Source organism: Dromiciops gliroides, chromosome 6 (genome assembly GCF_019393635.1).
Source record: "Dromiciops gliroides isolate mDroGli1 chromosome 6, mDroGli1.pri, whole genome shotgun sequence".
Classification (NCBI taxonomy): Eukaryota; Metazoa; Chordata; class Mammalia; order Microbiotheria; family Microbiotheriidae; genus Dromiciops; species Dromiciops gliroides.
This window is the reverse complement of record NC_057866.1, coordinates 46,888,329-46,907,762: the sequence shown is the minus strand read 5'-3', so window position 1 is coordinate 46,907,762 and position 19,434 is coordinate 46,888,329. Positions and strand designations below refer to the sequence as shown.

The 19,434-nt window shown below is 39.9% G+C and overlaps 1 pseudogene; it reads left to right on the top strand.

Annotated features, from left to right (window-relative positions):
* The first annotated feature begins 10,835 nt into the window (after positions 1–10,835).
* LOC122732602 lies at positions 10,836–11,243 on the top strand (annotated as a pseudogene).
* The last annotated feature ends 8,191 nt before the right edge of the window (positions 11,244–19,434 follow it).

Genomic DNA, 19,434 nt, shown 5'->3' with positions numbered 1-19,434 from the left:
AGGGCTAGGCCAGCTTGCCTCAAACTGGAAAGACTTGAAAGAATTGACCTGATTACAGGACACTGGAACGGCTTTCATCACACAGGTAAACAGGGAGGGGGAGTTCCTCAGTTTACCCAACTTTGCCCCCTGATTTCTGGTGAGACTTTCCCTCCTTGCTGAGAATTGTCACCTCATTCCTACCTTATTTAGTCTCTCTCCATTTTCCCTGTGTGCACTACTTGCTTCCTTCCGAATGAACTCTGCTCCCAGGACTGAGCCCCATGATTTGGTTCCCCACAAATAAAGTGCTGCTATTCTGTTTCGTTTTCAGTATTTTGCCTTTGGGCTACTGGGACTCTTTCTTAAATCAAACTAATTCAAATAAGGATTGAAACTGTTCTCACCAAGGTACACTGGCAATGAGGGCAGTGCAAATGTAGCTTAAATACTTCCTGTCCCACTTGCAATGGGCCGCCATCAGCCCCCACCCGGTCTCGGAGAGGGCCCCGGGGTGGAAGGGAAGCTCAGCCGGGGCTGATAAGCTTCCCTTGAAACTTATCTTGCTAGCTTTGTCCCAGTTACTCTTCTTACCCCCCATGCTTGTTGCTAACAGTGTCCTTTAGGAAATTGCTTATTAATTGTTTATTGTAGTTTCAGTCATAGTTGGGCCTGGATTAATTTGATACAGTATAGGAATGGGCATAATTGGCATTACAATGTTGTTGAAATAAACTTGTGTCCTCCTGACTTGACTCCTTTGTGGAGGAGAATATTCATTTGTCTTCTGTCTCTGTTATGTTTGCCTAAAAGTCATCTAAGATGTTATATAGAATTTCATCCTTTTTCTTAAGCCTCCAGGTATTGAATCGAATCTTCATTCCAGCTGAATGAAGAGTCAATATAGCCAAAATTGCAGAAAGCCAATTTACAGGCCTTTCTTCCGCCCTTGGCCATAAGCTGGTCTCCCAGGAAATGAAAAACATAAACACATTAAAAAGCATCCAACTAATCTCATTATAATTTGAAACACTTCAGAAGAAGAAAGTAATTTTGCATTAGCAATATAACTAAAATAAAATAAAAAACACCCCATAGCTAAGAAAAGAAGCAAAACAAAGTACATAAAATCCTATCCTAGGTTTATTTTACTGATTTCTGACATTTACTCATGTTTAAACTAGAGAAATAATGATCACTTGCCATAGAAATGAGGGTTTCCATTTATTGATCCAGGGATCTACTTTCATAGTAATGGGGGCACATTGTGGACTTTTAGGATGTTTTTAATGAACAGTTTTGCAATTTCTGTACAGATATATCCCCTGACTTAAACATTAAAAGGCAATAAACTCCAACATACTGATTTTTCAAGACTTTACTGTAGATGATTTTTTTTTGGTTGTTATTTGTTCATTTATCAAAGATTCCCTTTCCTGGATTTTTGAGACATCTATCACTTGGTTCTCCTTCAACCTGTTAACCTCTTAGTTTACTCTTTACTCTCTTTTGTCTGGGTATCACAGATGTTTCATCTACAACTATGGGTGTTCTCTAAGGCTCTGTCCTCCTCCACCTCCTCCTCCCCCTCTCTCTCCCTCCCCCTCTCTCTCCCTCCCCCTCTCTCTCCCTCCCCCTCTCTCTCCCTCCCCCTCCCTCCCCCCTCCCTCCTCCCCCCTCCCCCTCTCCCCCTCTCCCCCTCTCCCCCTCTCCCCCTCTTTCCCTCCCTTCCTCCCTTCCTCTTTTTCTCTTCTTTCCCTCCCTCTCCCCCACCCCATCCATTCCTCCCCGCATTGCACTGGATCTTGCCAACAACTCAAATAAAATATGCTTCAGATGGAACTCATCTTCCACAAAACAAAACAAAACAAAATGCTTTCCCTGTTTGTAACTTCCCTATTCATGTTGAAGAAAACAGAGATGAGGGAAAGACAGAAGGATAGAATGAGCAAGCAAGCAACTTTATTAAGTACTTACTGTGTGCTGGGTGCTATGTTAAATACTGGGGATATGAATACAAGCAAGCAAAACAATTTTTTCCCTCAAGGAGCTTACATTCTAATGGAAGAAGACAATACATAAAGAAGATCTAGAAGGGGGTGGGGAGAAGGGCAGTACCCAGGCAGCATGTTTTGGAGATGCTCGGGACATGCCATGGAAGCTTGGTTCTGGCTAAGATAAGGAAAAAGTTTACTGATGAGCAGAGCTTGGCACCTAAGAGGGAGAGGCCAAAGTTCCTGTGGGATGGAGATAAGGATGACTGCTTGTCAGAGTAAAAGTAATGTGCTTGGAGAGTGTCTCTGAAGTGCTGCTAGGCTTGGACTATTTCTCTTATATTGCCCACTCTCTGTCCCTTTGCTATGAGCCATAGATTTCATGGTCACCTACTCCAAGGATTTTAGAAAGGAAAGGAGAATTAGCCTGCCTCCCTGTCCTGCCCCAGAGAGGTCATATATCTTGGCCAAGGTCACACAAATAGAAAGGAACAAAGCTACATTTTTAACTCATATTCTTGGCTGCTTTCTTTTAGTAGCTTGCCACAACACCCTTCTGGCTCTGTCAGCTCATCTCTGACCTCTAATTGCCCACAGATACAGACTTGGGACTCTTTCAAGAGATACTTGTTCTCCCCCAACAAACAGGCAGGACCCACCTCTTTTTATTCGAACCCAAATGGGTAGGTCCTGATGGAATTCTGATTCATAACAGAACCATATAGAGGGAGCAGAATTCCAGTGATTCCGGAGAGGATCAGTTGCCATGATCTTCAAAGCATTTCAAGGGTTGGGTATAATCCAGTGTTATCCTGGCCCCATATGCTGTGTGAAAGCAGGGACATGGAGCCAGAATGGATCTCCAGCTCAGACTGTGTGAGTACTGCACATGTTTAGTAGCTAATATCAGCAATGCATCAATGACTATAATGGTGCCACATCCCTTTTGAAGCAAGACAAGGGCTCCATGTATAGGTGATTAGACAGACCTCTGGGAAAGCATTCTTCCTCTGGAGATAAGGAGATGATGTTCAGACTGGAAGAAGGGCATGGATAAAGCAGAAAGCCAAGCCAGGTTGATGCCAGAGTGGCCCAGGAGTCCTTGGCAAGCACAGGTTAGGTGGTGCAGAATAGGAGGGAGAATCATTGGAATGGCATTGTGTGAGCAACGTGTAGCATCTAAAGGTAGTGACTCAGAAGGTAGAGGGAAGTTATTTGATTGTGCTCCACTGGGTTTGTTAAAGTGTAGCCACAATACTTTTCAGTTAGTGTCAGCAAACCAACCTGTTATTCCTGGTAAACCTGTTTTTGTAGAGCCTCTGTCCTTTCTGAATGGCTGATGGCATTCTCCACAATCCCTGCTTCCCAGCCAAAGGTGGCAGCTGCTTTGCCTATCTCTACTGAACCTGAGGCTCAGTCTCATGGCCTTCCTTTGAGCCCTGTGACCAACCCATTACTGATCTGTGCAGTAGAGAGGGAGGATTGCCCAAATATTCATTCCCCAAGGGAGATCCAGGTGCAAATGATGTCGTGTAGGACTTGGTCCAATACTGATCTTCCCCTGGACATGGGCACAGAGCCTACTTGGAGAGCACACAACTGAGCCTGGATGTGTATATGCATCCTGCACCTGCTGATGCTGTTTAGTTCTAATAATCCTGGCTAAGATGTAGTGCTAACAAAGCTTATAGTTGATAGAAGGGCCTCTCAGGGTAGTTGTTCAGCTGAGCATCCAAATGGGGTTTTTATGCCAGCACTACTGACCATCAAATACAGTGCTTTGAAATGTAGGTCAAACTGAAATTGAACCTATTGAGAAAGCGTTCAGCTAATGTACTAGAGGTTGTGAAGCCAGGCAATGTGCAGATGCTCTAACCCTCTTTTATCCAATATTCTATTCAGATCAACAAATGTAAGCCTATATTTTGTGCAGGGCATTCACTAAACAGTGATAATATACCGTGTCCCCTTTGGATTAAGACTTTTTTACTCAAATGTAGCTTTAGTAGTAACTGGTATTTAGATAACACTTTAAAGGTTCCATTAAAAGTTAATCTTGTGTTGTAGTTTATAAAAGCATTGTTATGCACAACTTTACATATAAAGAAAGTGAGAATCATAGACTTTTGTGACTGACACATTGGTTATATGTAGGATAAATAGCAAAGATGGGATCTGATCCCAGGTTTTCCTGAATCGAAGTCTAGCACTCTAGCTACTGTGCCTTTCATTCTTGGACTACATTGCTTTTTTTGACATTGATCCATTTCTGAAGGAAGCATATTCAAGACCAGGCCATACTGATTAAGTCTATGAAAAAATGGTCTGCATGAAGACGATACTTTTGTTTCCAATATGAACTCTTTTTGAAGAGTGTATCAAGATAGGGGCTTAGATATGTTGGTTCTCCAAGGTATTAAGTATGAACTCTGCCCCTGCTGATAAGCTGAACCAAGAATGAATACCCATAAAGTCTAAAACCAATTCCATGTATGTATACATACACATATACCCCTATGCATATTATATATAATTTGTACTTTTAGAGCTCTTTTAAAGAGACCTAAGAAAACTGATAAGGTCAGGTATTAGCAGTCATATTTTACTGGAAAATTAAGGCTTTTTACCAAAGAATCCAGATAATTAAATCCATATACATTAGGTCCAGAGTTATTCTATCAAAACAATCAGTCATTCAGTTTGTGTTTATGAAATACTTACTAAAATCCACCAAATAATTGTTAAGCCTCTATTCTTGTGAAACTTTTCTAACCTTGGATTAGTGAAGGAAAACCTCTATTTATAAACTTATTATTCTGTGATTTATAGAATGTAGACAATTAGCTTTACAGTAATGAGGCCCAACTCCTCAATTGGAAATGATAACAAGCCAAAAGTTATTAAATACTAAAACTTGTCACTTCACTTAAAGAGGGCAACCAAGGCCCAATTTTGAGTGAAGTCCAAATTAGTGACCAAAGCAAAACAAGCAGAGTCCTGTGAACAGAGCTTTCCTCACTAAACAGTGCTACTAATGTGCTTTTGACTGACTATTCAGTGATCAATGAAAAATATAATCATGCCTACTATCAGGTTGCAGAAAAGAGCTGTGCTAGATTTGTTGTCAGAAGTTTCAACATATTACCAGTGAAGAACCTTGAAGAAAGTAGCACTAAATGATGTTACCAGGGAAGACTATGATAAAAAAATAAATAAAACGGGTTGTTCATGTGGAAAGGGTGAGACTACAGGTATATAGCCACAGGGTGTCCCCACTGGCATCCTCACAATATCATGAGAAGAAAAAAAGGCCTCTAGCATGTTGGGTGGACACTCCTGTGTTGAATTTATGGGAGGGATTGGATAAGAGTGAAACAGGATAGATAACGATCTGCATTGTTCTAGGGAACTTCAAATCAATGAGATAAATCCATCTGGGTATGAGTTATAAGGGAGGTCTGGGCATGCTTAGGTTATATCCCCCTCGAGATTATGTCCTACCATAAAACATGGTAGTACGCTATTTCACAAGGTTGTTGCAAGGAAAACTTCATAAACATTAAAATTCAAAATGGTAGTTGTTATTCTTATGGCAAAGTTTGGTATAGAAAAGGATCCCAGGCCTCAAAAATGTAGTAGCATTTATTGAAGAGAGTAGAGATATAGCCCAATGTCCCTGTATGCCCTTGTTGAGAAAGTCTTGTCTCGGAAGGACTTCTGATTTGATGCAATGTGACAGTTCTCATGTTTGGCTGAATATATATATAAGTCCAATTGCTGTCGTGCTTGATAAGACCCCTCCAGAGCTCGTGCTCCCCTAGTAAAGTATCTGCTAACCTTCATGGTACAATGTTAAAGTCTAGTTGGAGAACCTGGTGATCAGGCCCTCTTACCCTTGGAATCTTGACTATAATTGTGAGAAACTTGGCTTCTCTTAAAACGCAGATAAAACACAGGCGCTTCTGTGTTCTTGGTTTCAGTTTCATTCAGCAATATTTGAAAAGACATATGCTCTAATTCCAATCTAACAAACATTAAGTATATTTTTTTTAGTGAGGCAATTGGGGTTAAGTGACTTGCCCAGGGTCACACAGCTAGTAAGTAAGTGTAAAGTGTCTGAGGCCGGATTTGAACTCAGGTCTTCCTGACTCCAGGGCCGGTGCTCTATCCACTGTGCCACCTAGCTGCCCCACAAACATTAAGTACATTAATGGAAACAGTATTGAATGTAACAATAATTCAGGAAGGGAGAGTGTACTAATAGATGGTGGGATCAGTGCAATTGTCTTGGGGAACATTGTGGCACATGAGTTGAACCTTGAAGGAAGCTGTGGATTGTACAATGCAGTAGTGAGGAGTTAGTGTGTTCTGGACATGGGGAACATATTGGGCAAATTGACAGGAGGATGGATGGCTATCAGAGTAGCTGGTGGACTACTTTGACTGAAATATAGGGTTCACGAATGGGGAGAATATGTAATAGTCATGGCAGGTTAGGCTGGAAACACTGTCAAGAGTTTCAAATGGGGAAAGCTAGATGGCGCAGTGGATAGAGCACCGGCCCTGGATTCAGGAGGAGCTGAGTCCAAATCCGGCCTCAGACACTTTACACTTAACTAGCTGTGTGACCTTAGGCAAGTCACTTAACCCCAATTGCCTCACCAAAAAAAAAAAAAAGTTTCAAATGGCAACTGGAAGAGATAGAATTTATCCTAACAGCATTTGGGAGCCACTGAAAGTTTTTAAGCATAGAAATGGAGAACTTTAGGAATGTTGTTTTGGCAGCTATGTGAAGGATATATTGGAGGGAGAAAATATGAGGAACCAAGAGTCCAATTAGAAGACTATTGCAATAGTTTAGGTCAGAGGTGATTAGGGCCTCAATTAGAGTGGAGGTTATATGAGTGGAGAGAAGGGAAAAGAATGAAAAAAGATGCTGTGGAAGTAGAATAAAAAAGACTTTACAAGGGATTAGAAATGTAAATTGGAGCCACTCATAGCAACAGTGAGAATAAGGGACCCTCTCCATGAGCCTGAAGAGCTTTGAAAATGAGATTTGACCAGGTTCTTCTACACATTGCAGTTCCTACATTTATCAGCAAAGAACTCTCCATATGAGTGATTATGTCATAACCCAGCACCTAGAACAGAGAAGGGTAAAGAAAGAAACCCGAGAAAAATATGTCTGTTTTCAAAAGAGATGTATAGAAGGTAGCCATGATTTTATCTAGAGACTAGAAAGGGTTGTTGTGGGCCTCCAAATCTAAGTACAGATTGGGATGATGATGTGGCAGTCCCTACATAATGTAGCTTCCCCTTTTGTTATAGAAAAAATCCTTATTTTTGTTGTGCTATTGACACGTCCTCTTTTCTGGGGCTTCCATGATGATGATTGGTGGGGAAGAAAGTATTACCTGCTTCCAGATCTATGTTTTGAGATCTCTGAGTAAATGTTGGAGTGGAATAAGATTATGAGATATGAAATTTCCTCATTTTTTCAGTGTCAGTTAATACCAGGGGAATGTCCCAAGTACTATGGGAATGTTTGAGCCTGGGTAGCTGTTTATCTATGAAGATATAATTGGAGAAACAAGGACAGAATTTCTTGGCTAGCTTCAGAGATGAAAACAAAAGAAGGCAATATCCAATTAAGAATATGTAAATCAAGGTAAACATTTATAAGTATATTGTATCAATTTATAATTTATTTCTAATACATAAACATCCTAAAAAGCTTAGATAGGCCTCAATATTTAAAATAGGTCTATGTGAATGTGTGTATGTATCTCTTTTCTAATGAATGATATCAATTATTTGCATTTCCCAGTGGAGAGATGGCACTTGTGATTACAGAATTCTAAGAAACAAACATAGCCTTGTACACATTATAACAAAGGGTTATAGAAACTACAGCTCAGACACTGTGAAATGAATCTGGGCAGTTATTTCTAAGGGGACCACAAGAAAATACTGTCTAAGGAAGAAGGAGGAGTCAAGGATGAAGGCAAGATTGTAAACCTGGCTGACTGAAAGGCTAGTGGTACCTTCAACATGAATAGAAAAAAAAATTATGAAGGGGTGACTTTAGGGGAAAAGATAATGAATTCTTTTTTTTTAAAGATAATGAATTCTTTTATAAACATGTTGAGTTTGAGTTGTCCATGAGATATCCACATGGAGATGTCCAACAGGAAGCTAGTGATATGGGTCTGGAGCAAGAGAGTGTCGGGCTAGATATGTTATCCTGAGGGTCCTTTGCATAAAGTTGATATTTGAGCCCAAGGATGTAAATGAGGTCACTGAGATAGTGGGAAAGAAAGAGAAGAAAGGGGTCAGAGCCAAGATGGATGAGGAAAGGCAGGGACTTGGTCTCCCTAAGATCCCCTCCATATACCTTCAAATAACGCCATAAGACAATTCCTAGAGCACAAGAACCTCTAAAAAAAGAAAAGGTTAAATACTTTTCCAACCAAAGACAACTTAGAAGGTCAGCAGGAAAGATCTGTTTTACTGGTGTGAGAGTAGAGCACAGCCCAGTGAAGTCCATACCAACTCAGCCCCAGTTCCAGCACAGACACATCCCTAGCCACAGGAAGCCAGGAGCAGGCCTTGGGAGCCTCTGAATCAGTGGTGGCACCAACTGCTTCTGGAACTCAGCTATGTTCAGTCTAACTGTTGGGCAGAAGATTACAGGAATCTCTTTGTTAGCACTGAGGCAGGACTCTGTTGTTTTTCCCATACTCAGATCCAGGTGGTAGTCCCAGGCAGGGGAGGAGCATGAGCATACAAGAACTTGCAGCCACAGTAGATCAGGGCTCTGTTCATAGTTCCAGGGCAGAGAAGCAGGCCTGTGGTTGCTTGCAGACCAGAGCATAGGCCAGGAGAGTTGTAAGCATACCTCTCCTTAAGTCATACCACCTTGGAAGAACTAAAAACTTACAAATACCTAAAAGTATCTCTGAAAACAGCTGCACAAACACCCTGAAGCTTGGGCTAGTACAACCTCCACCCTGGAAACAGTGCCTCACGTTAACAAAGAATAAAAACTCAAGAAATAGACTGGGAAAATGAGAAAACAGAAAAAAAAAAGTGCTGACCCTAGAAAGTTTCTAGGGTGACAAGGAAGGTCAAAATACACCCTCAGAAGAAGATAACAGAGTCACAGCTCCTACATCCAAAGCTTCCAAGAAAAATATGAATTGGTCTCAGGCCATAGATGGGTTCAAAAAAAACCTTTGAAAATAAAGAGAGGTAGAGGAAAAAATGGAAAGAGAAGTGAGAGTGATGCAAGAAAATCATGAAAAAAAGTAAACAGTTTGGTTAAAGGGACACACACACAAAAATACTGAAGAAAAAAACACCTTAAAAACAGACTAGGCCAAATGGTAAAAAGAGGTACAAAAAGCCAATGAGTTAAAAAGTGCCTTAAAAATCCATTGGCCAAATGGAAAAGGAGGTATAAAAGCTCTCTGAAGAAAATAATGCCTTAAAAATTAGGATTGAGCAAATGGAAGCTAATGACTTTATGAGAAATCGAGAAACAATAAAACAAAACTAAAAGAATGAAAAAATAGAAGGCAGTGTGAAATATCTCACTGGAAAAACAACTGACTTGGAAAATAGATCCGGGAGAGATAATTTGAAAATTATTGGATGACCAGAAATACATGATCAAAAAAAGAGCCTAGACATCATATTCCAAGAAATTGTCAGGGAAAATTTCCCTGATATTCTAGAACCAGAAAGTAAAATAGAAATTGAAAGAATCCATAGATCACCTCCTGAAAGAGATCCTAAAATGAAATCTCCCAGGAATATTGCAGCCAAATTATAGAGCTCCCAGGTCAAGGAGAAAATATTGCAAGCATCCAGAAAGAAACAATTCAAGTATTGTGGAGCCACAGTTACAATAACACAAGATCTAGCAGCTAGCTTCTACATTAAAGGATCAGAGGCCCTGGAATAAGATATTCTGGAGGGCAGAGGAACAGGGATTGCAACCAATAATCTCCTGCCCAGTAAAACTGAGTTTAATCCTTGGGGGGGGGGGAGGGTAATGTGAATTCAGTGAAAGAGAGGACATTCAGGCATTCTTGATGAAAAGACATGAGCTGAATAGAAAATTTGACATTCAAATAAAAGACTCTAGAGAAGCATTAAAAAGTAAATAGGAGGGGGGCAGCTAGATGGCACAGTGGTAAAAGCACCGGCCCTGGAGTCAGAAGTACCTGATTTCGGATCCGGCCTCAGACACTTGACACTTACTAGCTGTGTGACCCTGGGCAAGTCACTTAACCCTCATTGCCCTGCAAAAAAAAAAAAAAAAGTAAATAGGAAAAATTAACCGTAAGGGATATTAAAAATTTTCACCTGTTTACATTCCTACGTGGGAAGATGATCCTTGTTACTCATAAGAACTTTCTCATTATTAGGGCAGCTGAATGGAGGAATATATTTAGACAAAGAGACAGAGGGCACAGGTGTGAGTTGGATAAAAAATAAAATTAAGAGGTGAGAGAGGAATGCACTGGGAGAAAGGGAAAGGGAGAGGTGGAATGGGATAAAGTATGTCACATAAAAGAAGCAAGAAAAAGCTTATCCAGTGGAAGGGAAGATGGAGGAGGTGCTGGGGAGTGAGTGAACCTTCCTCTAATCAGAATTGGCTCAAAAAGGGAATAACATACATACTCAATTGGGTATAGTAATCAATTATTACCCTGCAGGAAAATAGGAGAGGAAGTGGGTAAGGGGGAGAAGGTGATAGAAGAGAGAGCAGATTTGAGGGGAGACAGCAGTCAGAAGCAAGACACTTTTGAGGAGTCTTCTTCTCTCACCCGGTGATGGACTCGACAGAAATTAAAAATGGTTCAGCGTCTGACATATCACCGTAGGTCGTCCTACAACACAGCTTCCAACAAAACTCTGCTGTCATGAACCCCAGGTAACAGAATTGTTTACCTTTATACTAAGAAAGTTGGAAAAGCACCAAAATCATCCTGTGGTGTGTGCCCAGGAAGACTTGAAGGTGTTTGTGTAGTGAGACCTAAAGTTCTTATGAGGCTATCAAAGACCAAAAAGCATGTCAGCAGGGCTTATGGTGGCTCTATGTGTGCTAAATGTGTCCATGACAGGATCAAGCATGCTTTCCTGATTGAGGAGCAGAAAATTGTTGTGAAGGTGTTGAAGGCACAGGCACAGAGTCAAAAAAGTAAATAAAAAGCATATGTTTTTTTGAATAATAAAGAAAATTAAAATGTGAAAAAAAGAAAAGACACTTTTGAGGAGGGAAAGGATGAAAGAAGATAGAGAATAGAATGATATGGGGAGGGAATAGTGATGGAGGGAAATTCAGTTAGCAGTAGTAATTGTGAAATGATGAGCAGGATGCTATTAGAAAAATCTGGAAAGACTTATATGAACTGATAGATGTACTATATACAAAGTAACAGCAATATTGTAAAATGATCAGCTGTGAATGACTTGGCTATTCTCAGTAATACAGTTATCCAAGACAACCCTGAAGGACTTATAAAAATGTGATCCATCTCCAAAGAAAGAACTGATGGTGTCTGAATACAGATTGAAGCATATTATTTTAGTTTCTTTTTCTTAAGTTGTTTTGTCTGTTTTCTTTTACCACCTGACTTATTTGGAAATGTTTTGCATGACTACACATATATAACTTATATTAAATTGCTTGGATTCTTAAGGGGGTGTGGGGAGGGAGGGAGGAAGAGGATTTGAAACACAAAGCTTTAAAAATGGACTTTAAAATTGTTTTTACGTGGAGTTGGGGGGAAGTCTAAATAAATGAAAAAAAAAAAAAGAAAGAGAAGAGAGAGAGGACAGAACCTTGTAGAACACCCACAATTGGGGTATATAATATGGATGTAGCATATGTATGATTCAGCAAAATAAGGGCAAGACATGATTGTATTTGTTCCCTGAGTGAGCCTTTTTGGATTTCTTGGGGGATGTCTCTCCCAAGCCTATGTAATGTGAACCATAATGTGGCCAGGGGTAGAACAAACTTCAGTCTTTGTGATTTTATATTTGGGGGAAGAGAGAAACTCTGCTTCCAAGGTGGTCTCTTCATTCCTATGCCTCTGATATTTGCTTTGAAGACTGGGCAACTTTGGTTAAAAGGGCAAAAAAGAGGATAGCTCAGTCTGTGGTTAACCTTGCAGGTTATCATGGCCAACATATACATGCCTACATGGGGCATGAAGGGCCTCTTATCTCATATACACATATAACCCTACAGGGTGGACTCCTTTATTCAGAGAGGCCTTTTTTTAAAAGATCAGGAATATGACAAGCAGGCAATTATCATATTATGTCCAATTTAATAATTTTTGTCTCTACTTGGGGTGTTCTATATAGTCATACATTCTTGTATTTATACCATACAAATCATGGTAACTCATTGATGATTGAATAGACATGTATTTTGGTTGTAATTTATCTTCCTTACCCATGTGAGGCATCAGAGAAGTACTTTAGTGGAGGTCTCTAATTCCAGACTGTCAATTTTCTGGGTTGTAAACAGAATTAGAGATGGTCAGTATTGTTACTACAATGTTATCATATATTTGATCGGTTATATGGAATTTGTACTCATACTTGGCTCCCTTAGAAAAACATGCATAACTCAACCCAGAAAAGTCTCAGGTCCTCTCCTGACCAGCACTGAGCCTTTGACTATACTACTCTAAGAATACCTGAGATCCAAACTGTAGGGAATGCCAAAGGTGCTCCCTGTAAGCAAATGCTTTCAGGCATGAATAGCAGCAGCAGGCTTTGGATATGCTAGTGGGCTCTACTGATAGTTCATAAGGCGTGCAAGGTAGGGAACTTTAAAATAAATAAATAAAAGGAAGAAGGAGAAAATAAACAAAGTAAATGATAGGGAGAAAAAGAAGAGAGGCATATGTGGTAGAAAGTGACAACATACACTTGAAAGTGTCACAAAATATCTACTCTGTCCCCATGGTGGTCTGCTATTTGCCTTTGCTTATATTGAATACTACACTACATTAAATCATTTCTGTTCCTTTATTTTATCTGACTTAATTTATCTTTTTTGGAATACCTGTTATAAGTGTGGTATGCTCATTGTTATGAAATTAAGTTTAGTCACCTTGCACTTGTTAATCTCTCATGTTTTCGAGGGAGGGACTTGTATGCTTTACTACTTTTATTCCTTTTCCCTTTTATGTAGAAAAGGACTGCGATCTCACCCTTTAGACCGCATTAAAATGTTGAGTAAAAGATCAGACCTTCTGGAATTCAGTGAATCCAGACTCACTGTTTCCTGTAACAATGGAGAGAACGTATGAATAAGAAAGCATTTATTAACTGTTTCCTATGTGCAGAGCATTGTGCTAAGTGCAGGAGGTGAGAATGCAAATAATCCCTGCTCTCAAGGAACTCACTCTCCAGTAGGGGAAGGCAACCCATAGAAGAGGTTTCAGCTTTGAGAAAGGTTTAGCAGAAAAGCAAAGCAGACAGTAACATTTTGTTTGTTTGTTTGTTTTTGTGGTACAATGAGTGTTAAGTGACTTGCCCAGGGTCACACAGCTAGTAAATATCAAGTGTGCAAGGCTGGATTTGAACTCAGGTCCTCCTGAATCCAGGGCCAGTGCTTATCCACTGCACCACCTAGCTGCCCCTAACACATTTTTTTAATGTCATTTCTATTTATAACACCATATCTGCTCCTTATGTGGAAACTTTTCACAGTTCAAAGGACTTGGGTGGAGAGGAGTTTCCTTCCTTTATATTAAGTAACTGTGACTACTGAGGAGGTGGGGACAGGAAGTGCCTTCTTGAGGTGGCATTTGGTTTAAGTGGTTGATGGGGATTCCTATCTCTTCATGAATTATTCCTTTCAGTGATGGCTATGGGGTATGTAATGTAATCCTCAAGGCTCTTTGCTTTTTTCCTTTTTTTTTTTTCCACTAGGTTGTCTTTACCAGGGTCTATCAGGGAAGTGGTGAGTCAAGGCAGTGAAGGTAGTTTGTTCTTGGCACATTCTGATTCCTATTTCTCATCATGCTTTGATACTTTAGGTGTGTTCCATCATGGTTGTTGTCATCGTCGTCATCATCATCACATCATCACTTTTGCATTAAGTCATACCTTTTGTACTTAGTATGATTTTGCTGTAAATTGTTCTAATGCCTGGATGCATCTTCCCAGAGTATATCTAGGCTTCCATTTCCTGCTACACAGACCATTACAAAGCTCTAAATGAACTCTTATGGGGACTTTTTTGTATGCAAGACAAGACAAAAATCAGTCTTAGAAATCAAAGTTGCCAAACAGGAGGCAGCCATTGGAGATGAGGCAAGTTCAGAGTAATTTATTCCCAGATCTTCCATCTTTGAAACATCTAATTCCCTAAGGAGACTAGGTGGCTCTGTGCCAGACCTGCAATCAGGAAGACCTGAATTCAAATGCAACTTCAGACACTTACCAGCTGTTTGACCCTTGACAAGTTATATAACCTCCATGTACCTCAATTTTCTCAACTGTAAAATGGGAATAATAACACCACCTCCCTCCCAAGGTTGTTGTAAGCATGAATTAAGCTAGTATTTGTGAAGTTCGTTTGCAAACCATGAAGTGTAAAACATTCAGCTCAAACTTTAATATCTCTTAATTATCTTGTATACATATTTCCTGAAGTTATATGACAAATAAGCATTGTTGTTGGGGTGGGAACAGCAATGCTAACAACTCAATGCTCAGAATGGAGAGAGCAGGTCACTGAAGTTGAAGGAGCAGTCTGTGAGTGTCTCCCAATTTATTCCTCCGTGAACTATTTATTTGAGGACCTTCCAGGGACATTAAAAGCCACAACGTCATTGAATGTCAGAGTGGAAAAGACTTTAGATGCCTTTTGGTTTAACTCCCTTCACTTTAAAAATGATGGGGAAACAAACCACCAAAGAAATGACTTGTCCAAGGTCATAGGAAGAGGAAATTATGGAGTTGGGACTATTATTCAGCTCTGCCAATGCCCTCACTAACAAAGCCTTAGTACACTTGAATGAAGACTGCTCAAAAAGAGGAAAGACTCAGGTCAATCATTTTTTTACAATCCTAAATTTACTAAAATGATTTCACAATTCAATCCCGGTTTCCAGAGAATAATGTTATATTTTAGGTCTAGACAAAGAGACTGCTTAAAATTCATTCAGATCATTATATGTGTGAAAATTTGTATACATTACTATTGTATGAAGCACTTTCGAGCCCCGGGGAAATCAGAACACCCACAGAACACTGAAAAGGGAAAGTTGATTGCATTGTATTAACAAGACTTCCTTCCCAGACTTTTTTCTTGGTTGGCTGAGCACACAGTATTCTACTGTAAAAGACTAATTCTCAGGTAAGGTGGAAATTCATGGAATGGAAGAGAAAGGATTGTTGTTATAGCCTAAGAATACACACTATTTATTAAGCAAGAAAAATGTAGTCCAGATAAAGCACCCAGGCTTTTTTCACAAAGCAATTGCTTCCTCTGTAGTTATGGCCTTTTAAGTTCATCTAAAACTGGCTGAATCTAGAGCAAGAGGATGTGGAGTCATATCCTGGCTTTGCTACTTGCTGCCTGTATGGTTTGAGCAATTCATTTCACCTTGAAGGGCATCAGTTACTTTATCTATAAAATATGGGGAATGGACTAGCTGACCTTGGTCATTCCTTCCAGCTGAAAATCTATTATCGTAATTTGAACAAAATATAGCCAAAATGCCATTACTTATTGAGCAATACAGAGCTCAAAAAGAGCTTATTCCCTTGTTATTAATTCCAGAATCAGAAGAATTTCAAATGTTTCCCAGGGAAGACATTTGTTGTATGTCAGGACCCGAAAAACAATTGTAGGAAATGTCAACACTGATTATTGGCAGTTGTATGGTCTTTTCCTTACTAAATAATCAAAATCTGAACTGTTGCTTTTCAGTAATTTTCAGTTGTGTCTGACTTTGGAGTTTTCTTGGCAAAGATCCTGGAGTGTCTTGCCATTTCTTTCTCCAGCTCATTTTAAAGGTGAGGAAACTGAGGCAAACAGGGTTAAGTGACTTGCCCACAGATAGTATTTGCCTGAGGGCTGGATTTGAACTCAGATCTTTCCAACTCCAGGCTCTGTGCCCACTAACTAGAGTACAAGATCTTATTTCCTCTTTCTAATTATTATATCCCCCTACTTAAGGGCAGAGATATGGCTTACTTATTTTTGTACCCTGAGGGGCTTAAATGTTTGTTGAATGAATGGAAACTTTTTGCAGTGCCCTTACTTACAATTTATGTCATCAGTGCATGTATTTTTGTGTCCTACAATGTGCCAAAAATATAGGATCTCAGTGCATATTTTTTCACTTGGGTTGGTTAACTTGTGCTGTTGTAACATTGAGTTACAGGGTTACATTTATTTTACTGTAACAGAAATGTCTTAAACATTACTTATTTTTATTTTATGTATTTGAACACTGAATCTTAGATGAGTTAACATATTTGTCCAGTATTATTGTACAGACTAGTAGCAGGCCCAGAAGGATAGTGAAGACTTGCATATGTGTCATGAGGGCCCAGGGTACTTGTATCAGCATTGTTCTACATGGACAGGCTGGAAACCTGTTTCTAGGCAAGTCCTGGATCATGTGTAGACATTCTGTGACTGGTTCCAGTCCACTAACTAAGTGCTGAAGAGGGGGCTCTTTAACAGGCTAGAGAGGCATTCAAAAAGGCTTATCAGCTTCTGCCCCTTCTGCCTCATTCAATGATTGATTTGCTCATTGAAGTATCTGCTGAGAGACAATGTGTAAAGGGAGAGATCTTTAGGAATTGAAGTCAAGGACTTTGGCAGTTTCACAGGTCAGAAAGGTGATCTGATCTCTCAGCATTCTAGAAACAGTGCAGTAACAATGGCCTGAGAAACAAGGTACCTTTGGGATATCAGCTCATTAGGAACTGAGACAGGGAGTCTTCTGGCAGAGAAGACTTTGAATCCAGACTTAGTGGGATCGGTTCTATATAAGAATTAAGCTAAGTTTTGAGTTTATTCCTCCCTAAGATCCAGAGGGAATAAGGGGGAGTACGCACAATTAGTAAGTACTCTAAAAGTAATAGGGGAAATGCTTTACTTTGTTCTTGTTTACATCTTCAAAGTAAATATTCTTTTGTGCTTGGTACCCAACGTTGAGTTTTAATGAATTGGGGACACTAGTCACAGGCTGCTAATTACAGAGGGATTGGCAGGAAAGAGGACTGCTGGTGGGGGCTCAAGCTAGTGGTATCTAGGTCAGGAGCCACTCCACAAACTCCCCAGGATACCTAGCACCCCAAGGGGTCAATGTAGCAGCCTGGCTTTGGAAGAGCAGGCCAGAGGATCCATAATATGTGTGTAGAGTACTTCCACAGTTATCACCCAACTCGACACTTAGAAAAATACAAGAATTGAAATTAAATGATGGAGGAATTCTCAAGACCATTTTCCAGTAAAGAGACTTTAAATAACTTGTTCAGTCATACAACAAGTTAATGATAAAATCAGGACTCCTGAATTTCAATCTAGAAACTTTTCTACCATATTACCCTGTCTCTATTCCTCCTCCTAGTATGGCATTATTCCAGATCACTCTTAAACATTAGACATTTAAGAAAATTAGCAGTAATTAACGGGATAACTGGAACATTGGTTTTAAACACTAGAAATCTTAACATTTTGGACTGTATGCTAAGTCTTATCAAAAATAAAAAAACAATCAGCGACTCATTACCATCAAGTCCTTTGACATTTTCTGCTAAACCATCAATCGTTAAAAGTACTCTTGGATGTCATGGGTGCAACCCTAAGCCTTAACTACTGTTTAGAGATGTATCCCAAAAGATGAATAGGAGAAATGGTAGGCAGATTGTGAGATAATTCAGCAGAGAAACTAGAAACATTGTCGACCAATAGCAGTGAAGTTCTGCCCAGCAAGGCATGGTTACAAGTAATAGGCCGACATTTAAGAACCACAACAAAATTATTCTAACCTGCCTTTGCAGCTTTATTTTTGACTCTTTCATAATCTATGATACAGACATACTGTACATCTCAATGTTTCCTTCTCTCTCCCTCTGTAGCCCTCCAGCTTATCTGGCTATTAAATGCTGCTGTGACCCATGCAACGTTCTTTCAGCAGTGGCTGTCTGTGTTATATAATAAGTGGCTTGTGAGGTGGGGAGGTGATGGAGTGGGGAGAGCACTAGACCCAGAGTCAGAAGAAAAGTATTCAAATCTAACCTCAGACACTAACTAGTTATGTGACTTTGGGTAAGTCATTTAGCCACTTTCTCAATTTCCTCTGCTATAAAATGGAGATGAGAAGTGCACCTACCTTCCAGGGTGGTTGCTTTGCAAACCTTCAGGTGCTAAATGAATGCATGCTCCTATTACATGATTCAGCATACCTTCTATAGGCAGACACCTGCCACTTCTTCAAGTCATTTCCTCTTTGTATGCATTTGTATCTCCATCAGGTCTAACAGTACTCTTACTCTAAGGCATATGGTGCTTAATTTAATATGTACCATGACTTATGTATGAGAGGTTATACATCTGTAATCTGATTGACTTATAACATCATATTCTGACTTGATTATAGCCAGTTTGCATGTCTTCCGTAAAGAGAGCCCATGAGGGCATTGTATGTTTGTCACTGATTAGAGCTCTCAGGTTTGCTTTACTTTACTTTGTTATGCTAACGTTTACTGGTTTGTTACTAAAAACTATATAATATCTTACACCTTCATCTAACCCATTGTGTCCCCTCCCCCTGGACAATGGAGCTGGATATCTAGGTCAGAAAAATCTTGTGCCATCCTCAGGCTGATTGGCATGGATGGGACACACCCACTGGCCAACTAATTGAGTGTTCCAGTATGAGTATTCATGAGCAATGGAGAGGTCCATTCAGAAAACAGACACCCCAGTACAACTTACTACTCATCCCCTTATTAGATTGGAAACCATTTGAAGGCAAAAACCCACATCATTTCATCTCTATATTTTCAGTTTATCAGGAGATCCCTAAACATAGTAAGGGCTTAATAAAAATGTTTGTGGAACTGCTTCTTAGGTTCCTCAAAACCACCACTTAAAGTACACTACTCTCCTTAGTCAAGCCCCCATGAACAAACAGCTTTTTTTGATTAACTCTTCATAGGGCTCTTAATTTGCCCAGTGAGAGTAAGGAATAGGGAGGTATCAGCAAAAGTCACAAAGACACTAGTCTCTTCTGTATAGGCAGGAGCACTGGGCTGAGAGTCCAATTCGTATCAGGCTCTCACTGTGTAACCTCAAGGAAGTAAATTAAGCTCTCTAGGCCATTATTCATCAACTGAGTGCAAGAGGAACTTGGCTGATTAGTCTACAAAGAAGGGTTAGTGTTAGATACTGTGATCTCTT